Source organism: Scomber scombrus, chromosome 23, assembly GCF_963691925.1.
Source record: "Scomber scombrus chromosome 23, fScoSco1.1, whole genome shotgun sequence".
Classification (NCBI taxonomy): domain Eukaryota; kingdom Metazoa; phylum Chordata; class Actinopteri; order Scombriformes; family Scombridae; genus Scomber; species Scomber scombrus.
This window is the reverse complement of record NC_084992.1, coordinates 12,016,451-12,043,469: the sequence shown is the minus strand read 5'-3', so window position 1 is coordinate 12,043,469 and position 27,019 is coordinate 12,016,451. Positions and strand designations below refer to the sequence as shown.

Sequence of the window (27,019 nt, the reverse complement as noted above, 5' to 3'; positions counted from 1 at the left end):
CCTTCTCCCTTGCTCTTCCTCTCCTCTCCTATGCTCTTCCTCTCCTCTCCTCAGTGTTGGGGAAGCTACTTTGCAAGCATAGCTTGTAAAACTACATGTAGTTCAGCCTGGCAGTAGTTTGAACAAACTACATTTCTACCCCTAGAGAAATGTAGTTTGTAAAACTACAGCTAAAAAAAGAAGCTTTAGCAACTACTTATACTCATTATAATCAACATGTGATGTATATGAAACAAAATATAATAGCCTACAAAAAATTCACATTCCAGCAGAAATATGCCTCTCAACTCAGTTTTATTTTTTTAAAGAAAAAAAGCTGGTCAACATACTGTAGGTTCACCATAGAAATGTTGGGTAATATATAGAGAAAATGAAAATCCTACCCCAATACCCACATGTAAATCAGAGATGTAAATCAGTCAACAAAAAATGTAATAAAAAAACCCAAAGAGGCAGACATATTCTAGATGTGTGTATTGAACAACAATGTTGGCTTGTCATGACATGATTCATGCCTTTTTTCAAAGAGAGTTCTGGAACACAATAATGGTAAAATAAAAATTATATAGCTTTTTTTAATAAAAAATATTTCATGTGCTGGTGATGAGTGGTTAGAGCACATGCCATATACGCTGCTATATAAAAGCATCTTTGCCAACAAAATCTTTAAAAAATCAGGCTTTTATACAAGCTAATGGACGTGAACATTAGAGCTGACCTGTTAGGTTACGTTACAAGGCTGCCGGTAAACGTTGGCTGCGCTGTTTCTTACCTTGCTCTACGTTGACTTTACTAGTTCAAGCTTCACCGTCACCACCTTTTTAAAAATATTTGTTTAGAAAATCTCTAAGGCCTCTATTTTCTTCTTCTCTTCTTCTCTTTTCTTTACTTTTCTGAGCACCGGACTTGGGCTGACCGGACATTTTTAGCGTACTGAACTTCAAATGACAACATCACATTTTGATCAGTGGCCAAACCATTTTTGTGTTGGGGGTGGGGGGGTTCTTGACCACTATTTCAAGAGCAATTAGGAAGAAACAATTAAAAGCTTTTATGTAACTCAAATATTACACATTTTTTCCACAAATAGGCATATTTTAAAAAATTATTCCATAATTGAATGTGGGCCCAGTTCTTGGCCCCCCCCTACCCTGGGCCCGGGAAAACAGACCCGCATCTGAGCAAAGAGCACTTTACTGCAGGAAGCGTTGTACTCACGTGTAGCCTGCACGAGCCTAGCTCGTCCGGACAAAACCAGTTGCATAAGCTCACAAGTACATTGAATCCATACTATATAAGTATATTTAGTTTATAACACAGGAAACAGCACAGTATGTGACATGAGTACGTGACAAACTGCATGCTGTACATGGTGTTTCCTGCTTCATAGGAACATGACTAAAAACACATGCTTCTTTGCTTACATTCCTAACAAAGGAGTATCTTAAATAAATGACTATATGATTACACAGTTATGACATATAGTTAAATTATTAAAAGGTTAAAGAAATAAGTGATTATATGTAAAATGTGGACTTAACAAAAGGAAAAGGAATGATTACTTGACTAAAGAACAAAATCTGAATTGAGAGATATGCCAAAAGAGTAAATGATATAAAAAGAATAAATGATTACTTCAGTAGAGACTATAACGTTATTCTCTTATTACTTGTGGATGTGTGTGTGTGTGTGTGCAGTTAGTGTAGATGAGTGTATGTATTTAGATGAGTAACCTCATCTTTCTCCTTATTTCTCCTTTTAACATGACCACAAGGTAATCTTACCAGAGTGATACGGTTATAACTGAAGACTTGTGACAGCTTATTGTCGGTACTCAAACTTATGGAAGCATCCTGCTTACTTTTTTTTTTCTCTTTTCAGACTTTGTGTTTTCATACTCATATCGTACTGTTTAAAGCAGGATAGCATCCGGTTGAGACTGGAGGTCTCTTCCTGCTGTCTCAGGGTTTGAGTATGGTTGAAGAAACAGTAATTTTATCAACAAATGATCATCACAATTGCATAATTGTCCCATCCTTTCAACAGAACATAGTGTCAAAGAGATTTGCCACATGAACAATCAATTAATAAAGAAAGATAAGTGGAACTGTGTCATACAGGAACCAAGCAGAAACAAGAAATGTATAATGAGGAGGAGTAGGAGGCTGTTTCAAAACACTTGTTTAACCACACAACACACAGTAGGCCTATGTCACGTAGAGAACAAGAAGAAATGGTCTCCCTTGACCTAAAACCACTATTTTATAGCTGTGCTTGTGCAAAAATGACGAAACTAAATAATATTGATAATAATAATACATAAATTATTCAGATTTCTGACCCACTACTTCTCATTATCAAACAAGCATCAGTTAACAAAAGGTGCTCAACTAGGAAGTTGAGACCCACAACGATACACCTCATAGGAACATGTGAACAATGAACTGTCTTTAACATATAAACTGTGGTTGCATATCAACAATACATAACGAACTCTTGAGAAAACTTTCACTTTCCCTTCCAACCACCAGCAGGTTCCCAGAGGCCATGGTTACTTTTTAAAGTGAAAGTTTGTCCGCTCAACAGATAAGCAGTTTATTGTGATGGAGAAGTGCTAAAACCAGAATATATTAACATTTGGGAATCTGAAACCAGTGATTTTTTGCCATTTTTTTCAATATTGTTCAAACAATAGTTTTAGTATGATAATTGTAGCAGATTGATTTTCTGTTGATCAACTAATTGATTAATCAACTAATTGTTGCAGCTTTATAAACTATAGTAAGCTATGTGCATAAGTAGTGTTATATCACCACTATATGTGTTTGAAGAGCACTTCTTGTGTCATACTTCTAGCAGTTTGTACCTGGAAAAAAACAAGCTGCTAATCTGCTGTATCTGTTTCCATATGTAGACTGATCATTACTGACAATGGCAGAAATTATAAAATGTGTGTACAAATGTATTTTCCCTAATTATGTCTTTTTTACTTTGCTGTATGTTTGCATATGCCTTGGACTTCATAAACATATGTTATAAATACTTAATGATGCATAGAGCAGTGGTTTGTTCTCTGAGGAAACCAATTTTATGATAATTCCCTTTTGTTGTCCACTGTATCAGAGGAGCTTCACTGCTGTGACTAAGTTATATGCTAAATATTAAGATGATGTATTATTTCCCATGAATCTTGGAACATACTGCCAAAAAGTTGCCACTTCAAGAATAAATTGAGAAGAGAAAGAAACTTTGAAATATGCCATATGAACTGAGTAGAAACAGGAAGATTATTTCTGCAATACAATCAGATCTTAAATGAGGATGAAGTTAAAAGACACTTGTTTAACAATAACACATTCAGTATCTCACATAGAGAATTCAAGTCATACTAAGATTGAGAAAAATAAGAGGAAAATGACTCTCCTTTGACCTAAAACTGTTGTTTTATAGCTGTCTTCTTGCAATAATCAGGAAACTATTATGAAGTCATAATTTTCTGTTCATTACCAGCATGGGAACGAGAGAGGATGCAGTTGTATTATTTACTGTCTCATTCAGGAGAGACAGATTTTACTGAATAAGGAAACAATAAACACACAAGACATGCCTACACTACCCCAGAGTCAAATGCATTATATATCAGTCACATTTGTTTTTTATTTGTTGACTGGTGACCGTCCACTTCTCTCGGATTTTTGGCTTTTTAATTTGTGATTTTTCATTTTGGCTGTGTTAAAGCTTTCAGCATAAATTTGAAGTAATAAAGATACATACCAAATTATTCAAGACTTTCTGACTCACCTGTCCTCATAACCAGACACTTGTAATAGAAACGAAACAGAAAACAAGCATCAGTTAAAAAAAGGGGGTTAAACTACAAAGTTGAAGTTCACAGGGACTCACAAAAACATGTGACCTGTCTGCAACCTATAATTTGCTGTTTCCAGCATTGCATAACAGTCTCCTGAGAAAGCTTTGACTTTGCCTTACAGCCACCAGAAACGAGGTGCAGCCCATTTGACAGACAGCAAGGTAAATATATTTAATTATTAATCTAAAATCAAATATTAGTTTATTGTGTAAATGAAAAAAATCAAATAACCCTTTCCTTGTAGAAACTGTTATTGGTTATTTTTGTTGAAACTGTTGTTGCTGATAAAAGAACAACAAGAATTTTGTTCTTAAAGGGAAGTAGACTACTAATGTTGCAACTAATGAGTTTTTTTGTTAATTAATCAAGTGATTGTTTTCTCGATTCATTGGTTATTCATCTGGTAAGCAAAACTTCATCAAGTTGTGATATACTATGCCCCTCAGAAGTTCCCAGAGGCAATGGTTACTTTTCAAAAATCACAATTTTTGTTGTTGTTAAATCAATTGTTCAAGAATGATAATTATTGATTTTATGTTGATCAACTAAACAATTAATAAACTAATTGTTGCAGCTTTATATATTACAGTAGACTATAAGTAGTGTTATTTCACCACTATGTGTTTTTGAAGAGCAGTTTGCACCTGATGAAAACAAGCTGCTAATGTGCTGTGTCTGTTTCAATATGTAGACTGATCATTACTGACAATGCCAGGGTATGACGAGATACCTAAACTGCCAAAACCGGTAGCAGGTAAGAAATTGTGATGAACTATAGTGTGCTTTTTTATCGTCCACATCAGCAGGTATCATTGTTGACACATATTGTCTGTCTTCCTGCAGTATGTTTCCAGGTGATTTTTTCCATCATGCCCATTACTCAGCTAGCAATAGGTAAGTGGTGTGAAGGTGTATTAATTTCCTGACTTTTTAAACATCAGACAACGATAATTGTTGATTCAAATCACCACCAGTAAAATGAAGTGGCCTACAATGATTAAAAGATTTTGTCCTTGTGTCCCACAGGAGCAAAGTACCTGCATGAATGTCCACAGCAGCCCAACATCCCTGTCTATTTGTTGGTATCAGGAGTCATCTCCTTGCTGCTGCCTGCGCTCTCCATCCTGTGTCAGACCAGCTGCTTTTGGGACAACGTCAATATCTTTGGCTGCCTGAGTTTCCTGGTGTCTCTCTTTTGTACTGGCTGGTTCATTGCTGGTAAGCTCAAAGACTGCAACCTACAGTACCCTCAAGAAATGAATGTTCCACTCTCCTCATGTTAATATTGACAAATGGCTCTGTTTAAAGTAAAAACGTGTTGTTTACAGCTACAGAAAATTGATCACCCAAATCTCTATCCTTTCATACCTTTTTTTTCTTTTTTTTAACCGGTTTTTGTTTTATGGCAAACTCTTGTCCACTTAATTTGCAAAGATGACTGCTAACATTATAGTGATTATGTTTGTTGGTAAAGTTTTCTAAATAAGTTTCCATTCAACATAATTTTGTTTTCCTACAATAACCTCGGCCACGTGCGCAGATATTAATTCAACAACCTTCTTGTCTTTATTATTTTTCTGTGAATATTCTGAGATGCAGTAATATTTGGTGACAGGCCGATGAGGTTACATTAAACAAGCCATTTGAGATCGTTATAACAATAAACGATCAGTGTGTTTTTCACGGGACGTGCTCATTTTAATTATTAGATTCATTTATAATTCCTGTGTATCTCATAACTCATGGGCCTGTCACCAATATTACTGCTCTTCTAAATCACTTCTCATCTCATAATATTCACAGAAAAATAATAAAACTACTTTGTAATAACTGATAAACTAAACCAAATTGTGAGATGGCTACGTTTTGCACTGTGGACCAACGTAGCTGTGATATGTTTTGATGAGACTGGGTTGTTGCCACAGGAGTTGGTGGAGACCAAATCTCAGCTAAAACATGTGTAAGTTTTGTCCTAGTCTTTGCTCAGAAACATGACTTTAAAATGATGCTAATGTTGCTCTGCTGTAAATAAGTAATATTTTTTGCCAAAATGTTTTCCATAACTACTCCATTAGGTATAATATGTCAATCTTGCATTTTCAGCTTTTTCTGCTGCCCCTAAAATCTAAAGTTGTTTAAGATTAAAAAGAAACAATGATATAAAAGCTTTCCTCTCATGCTTATTGGTGAATAAAGGCAGTGCAATAACATCTAGGCCTCTAGATTTAACACAAAGGGGCTTTATTCTTGTGCCGCGGTGCTGTACTAGTTAAATGATAGGAGAATATGTTTACTTCTGTTCTGTGAGAGGTATTTAATAGTATAATATATAATTTGTGTGGGCCTCTTTTTCTCCAGGTAATGTGTGGATTTACTCCATCTATGAACCCAACTACAACAAGACAATCAGCGTGGACTCAGCAAGCATGGGACTCTACTGCGACAAGACGCTCTACCTGTTTGCCTTCTGGACCACAACCCTGGGCTACATCCTGTTTGGTCTCTTGATTATGGCTTGCTTTTGCACATGCCTGTGTCTTGGTGATTAAAAGACAGCAGCCCAACAAACCTGTAGGGTGGTTGGTGGATTTAATAACAGATTGGAAAAGAATATTTTCTGTGTTTTCATGTGTGTCTGATGTTCATACTGAAGCTATTAAATTGACTTCAAGCACCAGTGTCATGTGTTTTTAAATTTTGTATCTTATAATATATTCATGTATTATATAATCTTATACAATTTTATGTGGGATGGACCATTTTTAACGGCATAGCATGAAAAAATAATTCATTCATGAATCATTAATTCATAAGACCATATAGAGTTAGTGAATAGATTTTTTTTTTTTAATCCTTGAAATGATAAATATCCAAACTGTTAAGAAATTTCTACTGCTACAATCTCCTGACTTGGACACGTGGAATTTTCTACATAATTGGTTACAGTAAAACAATTTCAATTTCAATTTAAAGAAAAGAAAAGAAAAAAGAAAAATGAAATCCAGAGTTGAAGCTGCAAGTAAAAGTTTTGTATTGTAGTAAAAGTTAAAATCTTACTTCACTGAAAGTGTAAGAATGCATTAAAATATCAAAAGTAAAATATTGTGAAGAGAAAAGACCTTTTGATATATTAATCGATTCATGACATTATTAGAGTCAACAAATACATTTTATTACATCTCTGTCTGTAATGGAAAAAAGATCAGTAATCTAGCATCACAAAGACATTAAACCAGGAAGTTGAGACATGCACACAGCCACCTGACCACAATATTGGTATCATCGCAGTGTACAAGAGCCTTTTTCTTTCTTTTTGAGCAGGAAGTACATCCACACAGTTATATAATATGCGCAGGTCTTATATAATCTGTCTGGTATACTGTCACATGTTAAGTGTCTGTCAATAGTAATGTCGATCAGTCACTGTGTTCACCTTAGTCTATATTTAGGCAGAATTGCGCAATATGTTAGAAATGAGACTGTTTGACAATAATATTAGATAATTACTCTTAACCTCAAACAATCTTGTCAACATTGACTGAAACAGCTCCAAATATTTTGGTTATTTCTGGTATAAAATCAAGAACTGTAATTGTAGATTTGAAACAAGTTTATGTCTTTTCTTCAAGGAATTGAATGGATCTACCCTATTTACAAGCCCAACTACAACAATGCTTCTGATGAGGCTGCACACAATGAGCTGGCTGATGAAGCTGTTGCATGTGTACCAAGTTGCACATACTCACTCGGCTTATGATTGGCAAAATTAGGAAGTATCAGGATGGCTCGTTTCTGTAAGAATCACTTAGGATATTCCTCAGTTCATCACTTTAACGTCGGCAGTGCAACTGTGTGCTTTGCCCTCCAAATGCTTAGGACATATGTATGAGATGTACTGCAGGAATTTGACAATTAACAGGTAGAGGAAAACATTATATATTGTATATGTGTGCTATGCAAATGAATTTCCCCTAATTATTATGTATTTTACACTGATGCATGTTTATATATACAGTCATTTAAATAATCAAACTCCACATTGTACCTGTCAGGCACCAGACAGTAATACCTTGTACTTCATTAACTCATGTAAAACACCTTATGATAAATAAAACTATGGTTCGTTCATTGAGGAAACCAATTTTCTCATCATTCCCTTTTTGTTTAAGACATATTAAGATTATTTATTATTTACCATAAATCGTGGAACATATTTTCAAAGAGGTTTAATGTAATTGTCACAAGAAGTAAAAGAGAAAGAAACAGTAAATGTATTTCTGTAATACAGTCAGATTGCTGAGGATGCCTTTTTTTTTTTTAAAGGCCTGTTTAACCACAAGGCGTTCAGTATCTCACGTAGAGAAATCAAGTCATACTAAGATAGAGAAAAATAAGAGGAAATTGACTCTTCTTGGAACTTAAACCACTATTTTATAGATATCCTCGTGCAATAATGAGTATTATTAAATTATTATAAATAAATGTTCAGTTTATTACCAGCATGGGAGCAAAAGATGATGCCATCGTTATATTTCCTGCCAAATCTAGCATTTATATATCACACATTTGTTATTTCATTTAATTCATTTTATTGAATTATTATTAGTATAGCTGAAATATTTTGAGGTTAAACACAGCAGACAGTGAAAAATAAATAACTACTCCTGGCAAAGATGAAGTACAGAACAAAACATTACCATTGTTCCAGTTTATTTATCAATATCCACAGGGACCATAGACATCTCTAGCACTAGGTACACTTTTGATTTCTTAATTTTAAGAATTTTATATAAAGTCGTATGAGTCTCACAAGGCACAAGACTAGAGGAAGGATATTATAGATTTTTTTTTACTTTATTGACTCTACTAACTGCAGTATGATACATGTATTACAAGCAACAATGAAAGGCTCAATTAACTGCTGTTGAAATATTTTACCAGAAATATTCTGTTGTAGAACAAGACCAAAAACAACACATAAAAGGTAGCAGTGTACAAGTTGCATTTCTACACATGGAAGAGACATCAGAAATATATATTTTTTCTGAACACTAAAAGCATCCAAAAGATTATTTAAATTCCAAACCTGTTTTTCATTTACAGTACTATTAGTTAAAGATAAATACCAAACTTTTATATTTATAAATTACAAGTTTCTGTCTTCACTATTCCTAATTACAAGAAACTTGAAATAAAGATAAAGATAAAGATAAAGAAGCTTTATTGTCATTGCACACAAGATACAATGAAATTCCGTTTGGCAGCAATCCTTGTAGCAGCTACAATCAGTATAAATATAAATAAATATATATGTATTAAAATAAATAACAATGTATCTAAAAATATGTATAAAAATCAAGTAACAACAAGAACAAGAACAAGTTAAAGTGCAGGTAAAATTGCAGTATGTTCATGGTTCGTCTTCACCGCCATGGGGAAGAAGCTGTGTTTGAGTCTGTTTGTACGGGCTTGCATTACTCTGAGCCTGCCAGACGGGAGTCTGGTGAACAGAGAGTGACCTGGGTGAGTGGGATCATTCTGTATCTTTTTGGCCCGTCGGAGGAGACGTCTCGAGTAGATCTCATCTAGGCGTGGGAGGGGGGAGCCAACGATCCACTGAGCTGTCTTGATTACTTTATTAAGCCGTCTCCTCTCTGCTGCAGTGCAGCTGGCGTACCACACTGTGCATCCGAAAGTAAGCACACTCTCTATTGTGCAGTGGTAGAAGTTCTTCAGCAAAGGTGGAGGGAGTTTGCTCCTCCTCAGCATTCTCAGGAAGAAGAGACGCTGCTGGGCTTTTTTGATGATGTGGGTGGTGTTCACAGTCCAGCCCAGGTCCTTCGAGATGTGCAGGCCGAGGAACTTGAAATCCATGACACACTCCACCTCCTCCCCGTTGATGCTCAGGCCTGAGTGCAGTGTGGTCCTTGACTTCCGGAAATCAATGATGATTTATTCCTGGTGTTGAGGTTGAGGTGGTTATCACTGCACCAGGCGGCCAGCGTCTGGACCTCCTCTCTGTATGGTGCCTCATCATTGTTGCTGATCAGTCCCACAACGGTCGTGTCATCCGCAAATTTGATAAGGGTGTTGGAGTTGTGGATGGCGACACAGTCATGGGTGTACTGTACAGCGTGAACAGGACTGGACTCAGGACGCAGCCCTGAGGAACACCAGTGTTGTGGACGATGGTGGAGGATGTGGAGGTGCCCATCCTGACGTGCTGGGGTCTGTTCGTCAGAAAGTCCTTGATCCACAGACAGAGGGGGGTTCCGAGTTGCAATATCTGCAGTTTGTTGATCAGTCGGCTGGGGCTGATGGAGTTGAATGCCGAGCTGAAGTCAACAAACAGCATCCTGATGTATGTGTTAGGGCTTTCCAGGTGGCTGAGGGCAGTGTGGAGGGCGATGGAGATGGTGTCGTCTGTGGATCTGTTGGACCTGTAGGCGAACTGATGTTGGTCAAGGCTGGGAGGGATATGGGCCGTAATATGCTGCAACACCAGTCTCTCCATGCATTTCATGATCACCGGCGTTAGGGCCACAGGCCGGTAGTCATTCAACCCTGTGATGGCAGATGTTTTGGGCACAGGGATTATGGTGGCAGTTTCCAGGCAGGTGGGGACTGTGGCTTGCTGCAGCGAGCGGTTGAAGATGTTAGTGAATACTGCAGCAAGCTGATAAGCGCATGATGTCAGCACCCTCCCTGGTACTCCATTCATGGTGCTTTGCTGATGTCGATGCCACGCAGGACCCGCAGTACCTGATGTTGTTGGAGGGTGGGGGGCTGGTCATGCTCTGTGTGTCCTCTGCCTGTCTGCTGTCTTCCTCACACCCCCTCCTCTCGCCTTACCGGAGTCCGATGTGCGGTCTGACCGGAAGATTGTGTAGCCTGTTGGCTCAACGTCTGGGTCTGGGATGTTTTAGTGCAGCCAGGTCTCCGTTATCACCGTGACACAGCTGTCCATCCGATTATTAACTATCCGTAGTTTAATCTCGTCCATCTTGTTTACCTGGGAGCGGGCGTTGGCGAGAAAAACGCTGGGAATAGCTGGTTTGACACACAGCAAGGTAAATATATTTTATTATTTGTTAATAAATCAAGTATTAGTTTATTGTGCATATGAAAGAAAAATCTGATACTGTTACTGCTGCTAGAAGAGGAAAAACTACATGAATTGTGTCCTTAAAGGAAAGTTAACTACTAGGTTTGCATCCAATGATATTCTTTGTCATTCAGTCTTGATTGTTTTTTTCTGATTGAACTGATTGTCTGCCATGTATTTAGACTATTGTTCATCTCATTGAACCAATTGGAGCAATATCAAATAAAACAATCAAGTATTATTCCTACCATACCCCACTGTATTAGTCTACATAAGTTTACCTATCATCATCAATTCAAAAAGTAGAAGTATGTGTCATGACTGCAGCAGTTTGATTTCCTAATTGTTGCAGCTTTATAGACTACAATGGGCTATGTGCATATGTAGCGTTATTTCACCACTTCCAGTATTTTGTACCTTAGGAAAAAAACTTGTTGCCAATATACTTATGTATCTCTTTCCGTCAGTACACTGATCATCACTGACAATGACAGGGGACAGATTCAACAGCATATCCTTATTACCTGCACAAGTGATACAAGGTAAGAAATTGTGATGAGTCACATTTGCATATTTGTCCTCATATCATCTGCAGCTGCTGCAGGTATCATTGTTGACCTGAAAATATCGTCTGTCTTTCTGCAGTATGTGTCAAAGTGATGATGTGCACCTTGCCATTTGCTGAGGTAGTAATAGGTTAGTGATACCAGACAACCATAATTGTTGATTCAAACCACCACCACTAAAATTAAGTACGATGAACAGATTTGTCCTTGTGTCTCACAGGAGCAAAGTACCAATTTGACTGTCCACAGCAGCGCTACATCCCTATCTATTTGTTGGTATCGGGAGTGGTCACCCTGCTGCTGGCCATGCTTTCCGTCCTGCCCTGCTGCGCCTACTTTGGAAATCAGAGCCAGACCTGGAGCTGCCTTGTGTGTCTCTTCTTCTTTGGCTGGTTCATCGCTGGTAAGCTCAAAGACTGCTACTTAATGCTACATTTTTTGACAAATGGCTCTGTATAATGTGAAAATGTGCTAAAAGTCATGTTTTTAATTGCAACTAATTAATTGTATTATTGTGTTTAATCTGTTGTGTGGACTATGTTGTTTTTTCTGTATTCCTGCTGCAAACTAAGTGCCCTTTTGGGACAAAGAATAAAATTAATCTGAATTTGAACTCTTAATAAAAATTACAATAATGTAGTTGTTGTTGTAGCTGAAATACCAGTGTATCAAATTTTCAAACAGAATTATCATTCTGTGGTTTTCCTGAGCTCTTTATTATCTTTCAGCTAAGTTTGGAGCGAGTGTTAGACGTTATTTTTATGGTTCACTCTCACAGCTCTCATCAACATTGTTTCAAGACACAGTTTGCAGCTGCTTATGACAAAAAAGTTTGTTGTTAACTATATGCCTCAGGAGTTGGTGGAGACCAACACTGGGTTAAAAGATTAGTAAATGTTGTCTTACATTCACCAGATGGTCAGACAACTCTAAATGGATGGTAATGTTGCCACGCTGTAAATAGGCAATCGTTTTGGTATAATATGGTAATCTTTTGTTCACAGCTTGCGTTGTTGTCACAAAAAATCTTTTTAAGTTTAAAGAGAAATAATAAACGCAGTGCAGCAACATTCACAGGCCTGTCATGTCATGGTGCTGTACCTCTTAAATGATGGAAACATACAGTATGTTTACTTATATGAGAAGTATTAATTAGTTTGGGCCTCTTTTTCACCAGGTAGTGTTTGGATTTACTCCATCTACGAACCCAACTACGATAAGACAGTTGACATGGATAATTACTGCAACAAGACGCTCTACCTGTTTGCCTTCTGGACCACCAATGTGCACTACATCCTGTTTGGTCTTGTGATTTTGTCTAGCTGTTGCACATGCCTCCTGTCTCTTGGTGATTTAAAAGACAGCAGCCCAACAAACCCATAGGGTAAATGGTGGATAAATACAGTAATGAAAAGTATATTGATCTGTGATGATCATGATGTACTGTATATTCTGACACCAGTGTTACCTGATTTTTTTGTTTATATATATATATAAACAAAACAAACAAACAATATATATATATATATATATATATATATATATATATATATATATATATATATATATATATATATATATATATAAACAAAACAAACAAACAAAAACAAAAATATATATATATAGTATAGATTGAATAAAAACATTTAAAAACCCTCTGAAAAGATATCCACCTAGTGGTTCCTTACCTTGAGGTCCTCCAACCTATCACAAGGTAAATCTGGGGGGGTCATGTGATGACTACTGGGAGAGAACCAAAGAAAACTTGTACTGTAGACATGTGAAATCTGTCAAGTGGCCACAACTGGACACTTCCTTTTTACAACGTGTGTGAAGTCGGTTATTGCCTCACTGTGTTTTTCATTGCAGCTATATTTCGGGTTGAAGTCTTTTCATTTGCATGCATATGTCAACATAATCAATCAATCAATCAATCAATCTTTATTTATATAGTGCCAAATCACATCAAAAAAGGTATCTAGAGGTACTTTACATACAGTATAGAGCAGGTCTAGACCATACTCTTTAAATTAAATTAAAGAGACCCAATATTCCCGAAAGTGGCAAGGACAAACTCCTCACGGACATACAAATATTTTTTTCTGGACCACCAACATGACCTACATCCAAATAGATGCTTCTGCTCCTTCAGCTGTTGCTTCCATAAACTTCCTGATCAGATGTAAAAAAGATCATACTGGTGATACAGTGTGGAATTAATATCATATCACATATTTTAACTTCAAAGCCACAGCAGCTATCCTGCAGGAAATCATATGAAGTGGCTTTCTGTGATATTAAAAATCACCTTGAGCACCAACACCACATGGTCAATTGATATCCACCTTTTATCAAAGATATATTTTTCATATTTCTTTGCATTTGTCTTTTTTTTACAATTTTGAAAGTGTATTGGTATTTTATTACCACAAAAAATATGTTTGGATATTATAATATTTTCTCTCATGAAATAATAAAAGGGCCAGACTGAAATATTGCCACAACTGTTTTAAAATTTAACCGATTTTTATTACTTTTTGTACAGATATTAATGTCTTTAATGTCTGCTGTACATTGTATTTAGTATTAATTAGCAAATGTTCGCCCTGCATTACTGCCAAATCCACCCACCTGATCCCCACACCTGCCTGTGCACCTGCTGCTCATTCCCTCATTAGTCAACCAGTATAAATAAGGTTCTGAGGGAATGAGTTCTTGATACCCATTTACCTGCCTGTTAGTTACTACTGCCTTTTTCTTCTTTTGTTTGTCTTTGTTTGTCGCTCATTATCTGCCTTCTCTTGACCTCTGCTCTGAAATTCGACCAAATAAACTTTTTAACTCCAACTGCTCTGTGTCTGAATCTTGCAATGGAGTCCTTAAATCTGGATTCAGAAATCTTACAAAGGTCTTGATCACTGACTGACAGCAGCAGCTGAGTAGAAACAGGAAATGTATTTCTGTCTATGCAGTCAGATGTAAGCCAAAGATGCTGTTGACAAGCGCCTGTGTAACCAGACACACAGCACCTCAGTCACAGAATTTAGGTCATACTAAGACAGAGAAAAACAGGAAATGCTGGACTTTCCTTCAAACTAAAATTGCTCAAACATAGCTGTTTTATAGCTGTCCTTGTGCATTAATAAAGAAACGATTGTGAAGTTGTAATTTTCTGCTTATTACCAGCATAAGAACGAATGAGGATGCCATTATTGCATTTCCTGCCTCAGTGAGGAAACAGACTGATTTCAATAACACAGTGTGAACACAATGTAAAAGAAATAAACGTAAAAGAAAGATAAAATGCAAATCAAAAAAATATCATAATTCAGATTCACTTTTCTTAACATGGACTGTAGACATCTCCAGAGGAAGATATTATAGATTTAATAATACCACATATTGACTCAACTTGTAGCAGTATAATAAATTTTCTTGCTAGCAACAACTTGCCTTGTTGTCTGTATAAAAGCAGATGTTGTTAAATACACACATTTCAATTCTCTTCCTCCTGACGTTAATGAAATAGCTCTGCTACCTGACGTCATACAATCCCTGTATTCAATTGTTTAAATCAAAACATCATCATTTTGACATTTTGGGGCAAAAGTTACTAAAACAAAACAATATAAAAAAAACTGTCCTTGACTTTCCACCCTTAGACTTATCTCTTTTAATGTACTTTTTTTTTTATTCCACCAGTAATCAACACCTCAATCACTGTAGTGAAAAGGGAACAGAAACAATGCATCAAAAAGACATTAAAGCAGGAAGTGGTGACTTGCACACACCCTCATGACCACATATTTGCAAAACATACTGCATATTAGCAAGTGCAAATTTCCTTTTTGTTCAAGCAGGACATACATCCATCAGACAAACAGGTATAATATAATCCGATATACTGTCACATTTATTAATTGTTAGGTTTTGTATATTCTGTGCTGTAAATGATCTTTTCTGCTAAGAGAACATTTCTTATAGAAAATGTTTGTTTGTGTTTGAGCTTCTTGGGACCTTATGTTAGATTTATTGTGTACCACCCCAAAACTGTATGCCATCAATATCCTAATACCAAAAGCAACCTTTAAAAAAAAGAAAAGAAAAAAAGAACGCACCGATTTTCATAGAAATGTTTACCCTTCAGGCCACTTTTGGAGTCATCTCCTGTTTACACAGTTTACCAACAGGTATAATAAACAGCTGATGTATGTATTCTCTTTGTCTGTCTGAGGGTTCAGTTGACCAGAACTAATAATGCTAGAAATTGACAGACCTCAACACACCAATAGCCTTGAAACTGTAAAAACAGGTGAGTGAAAGAGATGTGCAAAATTCTTGCAGACTTTTGGTCATAATTGAGTTTCACAACATCTGCAGCCCCTAATACAATGTTATCCATCACTAAAACATATTCTGTCTTTCCTCAGTATGTATTGGGGCTACATCTATCTTCTTGATTGTGCAGACTGTAATTGGTAAGTGACTGATGCATTTACTGTCATTAATGTTTGTTTATGTTATTTAAATAGTATTCTGTGGTGGGAAAGACTATTTTTAAATCAATAAAATAGAGTACAATAATCATTACTTAATGAGTCAGATTTAATTACACTTTTCTTTATCTTTGTGTCCCATAGGAGCAGTGTACAGAAATGACTGTCCAAGGCAGCCCTTTATCCCCATTTATTTGTATGGATTTATAATTGTGGTCTTCCTCACATCCTGTTGGGATAGCAGTCTGACTGCTTTTGTCTCCCTCTGCTGGTTCATTGCTGGTAAACTGAAAGACTTGTGTTTATAGAATATCCAATACACTAAAACAAGCAGGTAGAGCTTCACTAATCAATTTGGTTTAGTCAGTCAAGCCTTGTGTCCAACAGGATACAAAAATGACTCATAATGAAGGTTAAAGTTGATGACGAAAACAGGTGTAACCATGTATTTCAAGAGTTGTTTTGTCAACTTGTGGATTTCTTCTGCCTCAAGTGGACAAACATGTATTAATGTACTTTGAAATGAAAGATAAGTTATGTTATTGTGAGCTGAAATACCAATGCTTAAATATGGCAAATGGAAAATGTTTGTTTATTGACATAGTCACTGATTTTATATATCTTTATTAGACTGTTGTAGTTGGAAAGTGACTGTGCTGCAATTACATTTACAGGCCACTAGATGTTCTACTAATGCCATCTCTACATATAACACAACCATGAAAATTCCTGCAAAAGAATTGAAAGCTTTTCTTAACATATCATTAGAAAGAAACAAAGATCTGTAATTAAGAAGCCAGGTGGAAGCTTTGCTACTAAATCTGCCACAGTACTATCTGTGATTCTTTTTCTCCACTAGGTAGTATCACAATCTACTCCATCAACGAACCCAACTACAACAGCGTAGCATCAAGTTCCTACTGCAACAAGACACTCTACCTGTTTGCTTGCTGGAGCACCACCTTCTTCGGTGCCATATTATTTCTGATCGGTTCATCCTGTTGCTGCTGCTGTTGGTGTCACTGTTGCAGTAAGCAACAAGATCAGGATGGTGATGCACAGACATAAATACATTTGTACTGAAATCAAAGGAATCCCAGGAATATTCAGTTTAAGATGTGATTTTAAACCATGGAGGGTAACAGGTGTGAGATATTTAAAATCACCTCAAACATCAGCATCACAGTTTATTGATGTGCATGTTTTGTCACAGTAATATTAAAACTTACATATAAAATATAATACTTATGTTGCATGCTTATTCTTAACACATTTCAACAAGTATTGAGGTTTGATATCCAGCCTTGTGTTCATGTGTGCGAGAGCTGCAAAGAAGGACTAATAAAGGTAGTTTTAATGTACCTTTGATCAGCCTGGCACATCATTTATTAATTACATTTGTCAATATTCACAAATTTTTGTTTTGTTTTTGGCTTTCCACTTGGAAAAAGAACAGAAATCCAGCATCAAAGACATTAAACCAGGAAGTCGTCCCTTGCACACAACCTCCTGCCCTTACACCAACACATACTGGTTTTACCACATTGTGCAAAAGACCTTTTCTATCTGAGCAGGACGTACGTCCCATCAGACGCACAAACAGGTACAATATAATATAATCTGATATACTGTCACATGTTGTATTTTACTTGACTTGTTTTGTATTTTTCTGAACATTTCATAATGTGTGAAAGTTTCTGAGTTTGACCTACTTTTCAGCTAATATGTTTTTGTGGTCATTATGTTATATGTACCTCTTGCAACTGAAACATACAAACAAACAATGAAAACAATAACAAAAAGCTTAAAAACTGCCCTTAATTTTCATGTAAGTTTGTTACTAGTTAGATTTACTGTATGTCATTGATATTATCTCAACCTCTTACTTCTAAAAACAAAACAAAACTTTCACGGAAGTTGTGACAGTATGTGTGGTCAGTTTAGTCTTTCTATTTCAGTTTTTTGAGACTTTTTGTCTGAATGAATAGCACATTTACCTTTCAGGAAACTTTTAGACTCATCTTTTATTTACACGTTTTACCATCAGGTATATTAAACAGCTAATTTATCTGTCTGTGTTCTCTTTGTCTTTCTGAAGGTTCGATTTATCAGAACTAATAATGCCGAAGTGTGACACATCTAAATGTCCTGGTGATTTTCTATTTATAATGCTAGGTAAGAGAGAGAGAGAGATGTGCAAAGTGATTGCACTCGTGGTCAATAATTGAATTTCGTAATATCTACAGCCCCAAATACAATGTCATTGATTACATATTCTGTCTGTCTCTCTTCAGTTGGTGTCGGGATGATTATGTTTGCCTTGTCCAGTTTTCAGATAATAATTGGTAAGTGACTGATGCATTTACTGTCAATGAGTTGTGTTATTTTTATTTAAATCTGTATTCTGTGGTACAGTACAATAATAATTTCTTTATAAGGGAGGTAAAATGATTCCCCTCTTTATCTTTGTGTCCAACAGGAGTAGTGTTTATACATGAATGTCCAAGGCAGCCCTTCATCCCCATTTATTTGTGTGGATTTGGAGCCATGTTCCTCTTGTTTTTCTACTGTCAGTGCAAGCACAACACGTCTAACATAGTGTGTAACTGCGTGGTCGCTATCTTCTTCATATGCTGGTTCATCGCTGGTAAGAGATCAGCAAAGGGACTGAGATGTCATTAGTTATGGAAACGGAAACTTTGATACTAACTGTGCTACAACACTATTTGTGAGATGTATATTCTTTTTTTTCTGTAGGTAACATCATGAGCTACTTCATCTATGAGTGCATTTAAAACAAGAACACAGCACAAACTGTATAATGTGACTAAATTACCACATTTTAGCATTGGTGTTTATGTTACTCAAAAGGAAAAGCCCAAATTGGTAGCCAGGCTTTCTCTTATTGCATCTACTATAAGAACCATAGACTGTATATAAAGATGGACTCCACTTCCCACTGCTGTGCAAAAGTGGAGCCAAGTATTGCATTTTTTGGAGCTGCCATCCATGACAGGCTCACAAGCATAAGGTGTGATTATTAAATAGACATGATGTAATAATTTAATGATGTATGAACAACAAACAATGAAAAATACACCTTATGTTTATTTAATGAATATCTGTTGTGAACTCATTATGTTAAATCTTTCTTCTCTGGCTTACTGCAGTGAATGATGTGTTGAATACTATCTGTGAGATGTGTATTCTTTTTTTTAATTCTAGGTAGTGTCACGATCTTCTCTATCTACAAACCCAGCTACAAGAAAACAAGAAAATTGAATTCCTACTGCAACAAGACGCTTTACCTGTTTGCTTTCTGGAGCACCAACTTCCTCTATGGACTATTAGGCGTTATCGGCTCCTGCTTTTTCTCTTTTTTCTTCTATTCGTATTGTCAGCAAGAAGAGCAGCAGACACAAACAACAGATGTTTCTACACCTTCCGCTCCGAGTTCAAGTGAAGTCTCAAGTCTTGAAAGCCAAGTCCAAATCCAAGTCCAAAAATAATTATGATGTCAGGTCCTTTCTATAGAAGAACCAAATGTGAGTTACAGTAGAGTTTTAACTTTAACAAATGCTTTGTAATCAATGCAAACATTCATCTTTGACATTATTAGGAGAAATATTTTTTACACCACCCCTCCCCCTCCTCTCTCCATCAGTGGATAAGGAGAGTTATTATTATGGATCATTTTTAAAGTCTAAATCAACAAATTGAAAGCAGGAAAGAGATTCTAGCACGAGGTTGCAAAATGGCTTATAGCAGGTAATTGAGTTTAGTTCAATAATGGGGCTATCCTTTAGTTAACATTTGGAGAATATACTGAGCCTATAAACGTTTTTACCTGAAGAATAATTCATCCAAATACAGGTGTAAGTTACTGCACCAGTTTTTCTGCCCCCTGCTTTCAGTTGGTTCATATCTTCCTGTTATCTGATAACTTGACTCTTTAAACCTGTATTTTAATCTCCAATCCGTTGCACCTTCTTTACTGTTTCCTTGTTTGTTTTTCCTTTCTCCATTATTGTTTCATCCAGCAAATCTTCCTCCTTTAAGTCATACATACTGTGGGAGTGTACAAGCAGTCAAGTTATCCACTAACTATCAAGCTTTGTCAATTTGTTGTGAATTTCTTCTGCCCCTTAGTGGCCAAAAAATAGTTAAATAAAAGATAATCACAAGGTGAAATGTCTAAATGTTGCAAATGCAAAGAAAAGTACAACCCATGTTTAATGAACGACTAACCGCTGTATTTGTTTGTTTGTTTGTTTGTTTGTTTGTTTGTTTGTTTGTTTTAGGGAGAACTTTTTTTAGAGAAGTTTTGTTAAAAGAGTAATAAAAGTAATTGTGATACTCTGAGTTTCTTCATCAGTTATTGGGAGGAACTCTGTCCGAGACAGTTTGAAGACACGTTTCCTACTTAGACCAGTTATGCCAAACATGTGATCAATACTTGATCAGCACTGATTTTATTACTGATTTTAGCATTGTTTGAGCTATTGACAATTGCTAAGATGTGAATCCAGACTGATGCATTCACTGACCATTGCTCTGCTCTAGACTTTGAATGCTTTACTGATCTCCACTGTTGATTTTTGACTAATATATATATATATATATATGTATGTATATATATATATATATATATATATATATATATATGTATGTATGTATGTATATATATGTATATATATATGTATGTATGTGTATGTATATATATATATATATATATATATATATATATATATATATATATATATATATATATATATATATATATGTGATAGTTGATGTTTAATAAAAGATCATTGGGTTGATCAAAAGATCAACCCAAGGATGGTTGTTGGGTCGGGTTCTTATTTCCTAGCATGGGAATATTACTTACTACTAATATTTTCATTTAAAAAAATATTTTTTCACCTGTTCATCATCATGAACACAAAAAAACTATTTAGATCAGACTTTGAAAATGGATCTCCAGAAAAATTTCTTTCTCACTTGACGCTCAGGGCTTCCGGACAATATTGAACTTCTAATGATATTTTATAAAGTTAATTCATTGCCTTGGCAAAAGTTAACTGAGAAGAATAATACCTCTGGTATCTCTATGGCATATAGTTACAGGCAGCTGCTATTCACTTCAGCATAAAGTCAGAGTTTGTTAACATTAACTAACATAATGTGTTTTATTACTTATGAAATCAACCTTTAATAGGAAAATTGTGTAATTTCTTCTTGCAAGGGTTACATAGTCTTACTTTAAAGAATAACCTGTGGAAACTTGTTGTTACTTTGAAAGTTTGCAATGGAGAAAAAAACTTGTCTCTCATCCACAAACACATTGTATTTGAGTTGTTGGTTCTCCTCCACTGATCCTAATTTTTATAATTGTCCTGTAAAGAAAACAGAAATCCATCGTCAAAGACATTAAACCAGTCGAAACTTGCTCATGCCCTCTTGCCCAGAACATATTCTGGTTTTACCACATTGTACAAAAACCTTTTTCTTTCTGTTTGAGCAGGACGTACATCCAATCAGACGCACAAACAGGTAAAATATAATCTATCTGATATACGGTCATGTTGTATTTTAATTTATCTATTTTGCATTTTTCTGAACATTTCATAATGTATTTAAGTTCATGAGTTTAAGTACATTTTCTGCTAAGATGTTCAAACTGTCCTTTTTATCAGTTGTTTAGGTACCTCTTGCTACTAAAACAAACAACAAAAAAGTGTCCTTGACTTTAATGGAAGTTTGCTACTAGTTAGATTTATTGCATGTCATTGATATTATCTCAACCTCTTGCTTCTAAAAACAAAAAAACTAAACTAAACTAAGTCCTTTTTTTTGTTAATTGCTTCTGATTTTCACACAACTTGGTGACTATTTTTTTGTTTTTCAAATGAAGACTCCATTTCAGCCCTAAGAAAACTTCTAGACTCATGTTGTTTACACAGTTTATCATCAGGTATATTAAACAGCTGATGTATCTTTTTCTGTTCTCTTTGTCTTTCTGAAGAATCGTTTTATCAGACTTAATAATGGCAACTTGTGACAGATGTAAATGCACTGCTGAAAATGTGATACTAGGTAAGAGAGAGTGAGATATGCAGAATTCTTGCACATTGGTTTTCATAATTGAATTTTACAACATCTACTGCCCCAAATACAATGTCATTAATGACATATTCTGTCTGTCTCTCCTCAGGATGTATCGGGTCTGTCATTTTAAGCGTGTCGCTTGCTCAGGCGATAATTGGTAAGTGACTGATGCATTTATTGTCATTAAAGTGTGTTGGTATTATTTAAATCAGTATTCTGTGATGGGAGATAATCTTTTAAACCAATAAAAAAGAGCACAATAATCATTACTTAATAAGGTGGGTTAAATGATATTCCTCTTTGTCTTTATGTCCAACAGGATTAATTCATATAAATGACTGTCCGAGGCAGCCCTTCATCCCCTTTTACATGTGTGGATTTCTAGTCATCTTCCTCCTCACCTGCTTTTGCGTCCTATGTGACATGAGCCAAAAGTGGAAAATAGCATGTTGTGGCGTGACTGCTGTCATCTACCTTGGCTGGTTAATTGCTGGTAAATTGCTGCTTGTTTTTCTTTCTCCATTATTGTTACATCCTGCAAATGTTCCTCCTTTAAGTCATACATATTGTGGGAGTGTATAAACAGTCAAGCTATCCAAACTATCAAGCTAAATTAAAATCACAATGTAAAGCTAGTTAAAAACAATACTAATGTCAGATATTCCTTTAATGAAGCACATTTCAGTTAATGTCATAAATCCTCCTCAAAACAAACACACATGAATCAGTGTTTAAATGAGTCGATGGTGGTTTGACTGTCTCTTAACAGTAATATGAGTTATGTCTCATACTAGGAGACTCTAAAACAGAAACTATGGTAGGGAATCAGTTTTGAGTGCACTAACACGTATGAAGTAATGTGAGGTATGTAAACACTACTTTCAAGCCAATGTACCTGTACTGTATGTCAGGACTATTGTTTGGTCAGTTTGTTGTGGATTTCTTCTGCCCCCTAGTGGCCAAAAATTAGTCAATGCAGCTTTAAATAAAAGATACACAAGGTGGTTGTGAGCTGAAACATCAGTCTAAATGTTGCAAATGAAAAGTACACCTTATGTTTAATAAATTAATAGCTGATGGGGTATGTTCTCTGGCTTATTTGAAGGGGGGAATGAATACATTGAAAACTATCTTTGAGATGTGTGTATATTTTTCTCTCTAGGTAGCATCACAATCTACTCCATCGACAAACCCGACTATGAACCTGAAAGCGAGAGTTTTTCCTGCCACGAGATACTCTACAGGTTTGCTCACGGATTCACCAGCATCATCTGGCTCATATTAGCAGTGATTGCTCTTCTCATTTGTGGCTACTTCTTGCGTGGCAAATGAAAGCAAGAAGAGCAATAGACAGAAACCACAGCTGTTTCTAAACCTTCCGCTCTCCATGAGTGGATGAGGAGAGTTATTACTTTATTCATGAGATAAATTAGTCAGCTTGTCCAACAGATTTGTTTGTGCATGTCAGGCATCATTTTACTGTATTTTAACAATACTGTCAACAAACAAGAGAAACACCGATATTTGAGCGCTGATGTCATTATAAAATATTTAGCCATCAGTTTAAGAGTTAAATTAAAAATAACATAAATACACTTTTTTCTAGGTTGAGGTTTGAGCACTGATATGGCTTTGAAAATTAAATTGTATAGTCCAAATCAACAAAATAAAAGCAGGACAGAGGTACAGAGTCTCAGGTGAGCAGGTAATTGTTTTAAGCACATTAGCACCAAATGGCTATTATATATTCATTATGGAGTTATCTTAGTACCTGTATTAAAAGATATGCCCATAATTCTGAGGTAGGTTTCAATCCTGTGTTTTAAATTGTGTTACCATAGTGGGGCTTCACTTTAGTTAACATTTGGAGAACAGATTGTACCTTTAAAAACACCCCCCTCTCTCCCATGATTTCCTGTCTCTCTACTGCTAATAAAGGTGTCTATGCCAAAAAATATATAAAAAAATATATATATATATAAATATATACCAGAAGAATAATTCATGTAGAAACAGGTTTAAGTTCTACTTGACTCTCTTTTCATTTTGATTGATGATTTTCATTCATCATCTCACATGATGATGATTTATTATGAATGCACTGGAAATGTGTTATTTTGTTTTTTTACTTTCATGACTATAAGATATATATATATATGTGATCGTTGATGTTTAATAAAAGGCCATTTAAGTATGTTTGTTTGTCCTGGTTCTTATTTCCTAGCATTAGAATATTCATTATTACAAATACAGGGAGTCATATCATGCCTTTGATTAGTCGGGGGCATCTCTTGCAGGTGGAGGTTAGTGTGACGGATATGATGGGTCCTGAATTGGTAATGTTCAGTCATCATGTCTTATAAGCCTTGATCAGGGGCACCTGGACCGTCGCTGAGCATCTCAGACCAGTCGTCAAAAATGTACACTTACCCGTAATCACTGAAGGAGAAAGTCAAATGTAAAAGAGAGTCAGAGTTTGGAGGACAAAATGAGTAGAAATGCAACATATTTTTGAATCTTTTATTTATTACGATTTATTATAATCAAATTTGTCAAACTTCACAGATTTTTGGATACTTTTAAAGAATTAGCATGTAAATAGATTTTTAAAAATTATAAAAGAGTATAAAATGAATATAGTAATGCATTTTTTATTTGGGACCAATTATTATTGAAATGCAATTTGTTGATTTGTCAACGGTGATCTGAGAAATCCATTTTTCAAATTGTAAGCCCCATTTAAAAAAAAATCTTTTGTTCACCTGTTCTTAAGTCATGAACACAAGAGAGAAAACAATTTAGATCAGACTTTGAAATTGGATCTCCAGAAATATTTCTTTTTCACTTGGCGCTCGAGACTTCTGTGCAATATTGGTGGGCGTGGTTTGGGCAGTCAGCTGTAGGAGAGAGAGGCTGAGCAGGAGCAGCGCCAGGTGATTTGATTAGTTCAGCTGGTGTGAGTTGACTAATCAATCTTTCTTTGTCTCTGCAGTAGTGGCTGGACTGACTCAGTTTGCACACAGACAGTGGAGGTGCAGCACAGCTGAAAAGATGAGCTCAAGTTTTAAGTTTGTGTCGTCAGTGGAAATGTGACTGGGCCCCGGGCAGCTGCACACGGTTGAGTTTGCAAATAAAAAGGTCTAAACGACACCTGTCTGTCTGTGTTGTCTGGGGGAACCCTCTGATACAAGCTGAAAAAATGTATTTATTGTACACAGTGTACAGTGTGTGTTTTATTAAAAAGGTTACATATTCTCACTTTAAAGACTGAACTGTGAAAATGTGTTGTGAAAGTGCACAATGGAGAAAACATCTTAAACTGTCTTTCATACACACGTTTTATTCGAGTCTGACTCTCCTCCACTAATCCTCATTTTTATCACTGTACTGGAAAGACAACAGAAATCCAGCTTTAAAGACATTAGACCAGGAAGTCGAGACTTGCACACACACTCCTGTCAACAACATATACTGGTTTTACCACATTGTGCAAAGGCTGTTTTCTCTCTGTTTGAGCAGGACATACATCCCATCAGACGCATAAGGTAAAATATCATCTGTCTGATATACTGTCACATGTTGTATTTTAATTGAATAGTTTTGTATTTTTCTGAACATTTCATAATGTATTTAAGTTTATGAGTTAAGATGTTCAAACTGTCCTTTTTTAACATTATGTTATATGTACCTCTTGCTACTAAAACAAACAACCAAAAAACTGCCCTTGACTTTGACGGAAGTTTCCTACTAGTTAGATTTACTGTATGTCATTGATATTATCTCAACCTCTTGCTTCTAAAACCACAATAAATTACATATTTTAAAACTGCTTCTGACATTCGTGGATTTTGTGACAGCATGTGTGGTCACCTTAGTCTTTTTACCCTTCAAGGAACTTTTAGACTCATGTCTTGTTTACACGGTTGATCATCAGGGATATCAAACAGGTGATGTATTTGTCTCTGTTCTCTTTGTCTTGATGAAGGTTCAATTTATCAAAAATAATAATGCCAGAGAGTGACAACAAATATTTGGGACTAGGTAAGAGAGAGAGAAGTGCAAAATTCTTGCACACTTGTGGTCATAATTGAATTTCACATCTCATCATTTCTCATTTACTGCACCGAATACAATGTCATTACTCAAATATTCTCTCTCTCCTCAGGATTGCTCATTTTTATCTTTTTCTTTGCTCACCTGGGAGTTGGTAAGTGACTGATGCATTTACTGTCATTAAGGTGTGTTTATGTTACTTAAATTAGTATTTTGCAGAGGGGAAAAAATAATCTTTTTAAACAAATAAAATTATCATTAATGGTTAAATTATACTTCTTTTTATCTTTGTGTCCAACAGGATTAGTGCACATAAATGACTGTCCGAGGCAGCCCTTCATCCCCATTTATTTGTGTGGATTTGGAGCCTTGTTCCTGTTGATGTTGTTCTGCTTGGCTGCCTACAGCAACATGAGCAACAAGTGCAACATGGGGTGTTTCTGGGGGACCATTGCTGTTTTCTTTTGCTGGTTCTTTGCTGGTAAGATAAAGTCGGTCAGCTTCTATCAGAAAACTTGATTGAGGTTTGAGCACTAATGTGACTTTGTCACAAACCACTATTTTCGTTGTTGTGGGGAACTTGATTTGCGTAGTCCATTTGTTGGATGAACAACATACTGTGGAAATGTATGAGTAGACAAGCTATCTAAACTATCAAACTACATTAACGTTACTGTAAAGTAAAGTTGGTTAAAACAACACTAATGATTTTAAATGATGGTGATTTGGTGGTTGTGAGCTGAAATATCAATATGTAAATGTTTGCTGTTTAATGTGTAATGAATGAATAGATCTTTTTGTTGTTGTGGAGAACTCATTA

The 27,019-nt window shown here is 35.7% G+C and overlaps 1 protein-coding gene and 1 long non-coding RNA gene across 2 annotated transcripts in view; one reads left to right on the top strand and one right to left on the bottom strand.

Moving 5' to 3' along the window:
* acap1 (ArfGAP with coiled-coil, ankyrin repeat and PH domains 1) overlaps positions 1 to 27,019 on the bottom strand; it is a 479,281-nt gene that overhangs the window by 259,123 nt on the left and 193,139 nt on the right. The window lies entirely within an intron of this gene.
* Positions 26,158 to 26,616, top strand: LOC134005460 (uncharacterized). The gene is made up of 3 exons (XR_009927866.1): positions 26,158 to 26,187; positions 26,312 to 26,353; positions 26,501 to 26,616. It is a non-coding gene; the product is annotated as an uncharacterized LOC134005460 (long non-coding RNA).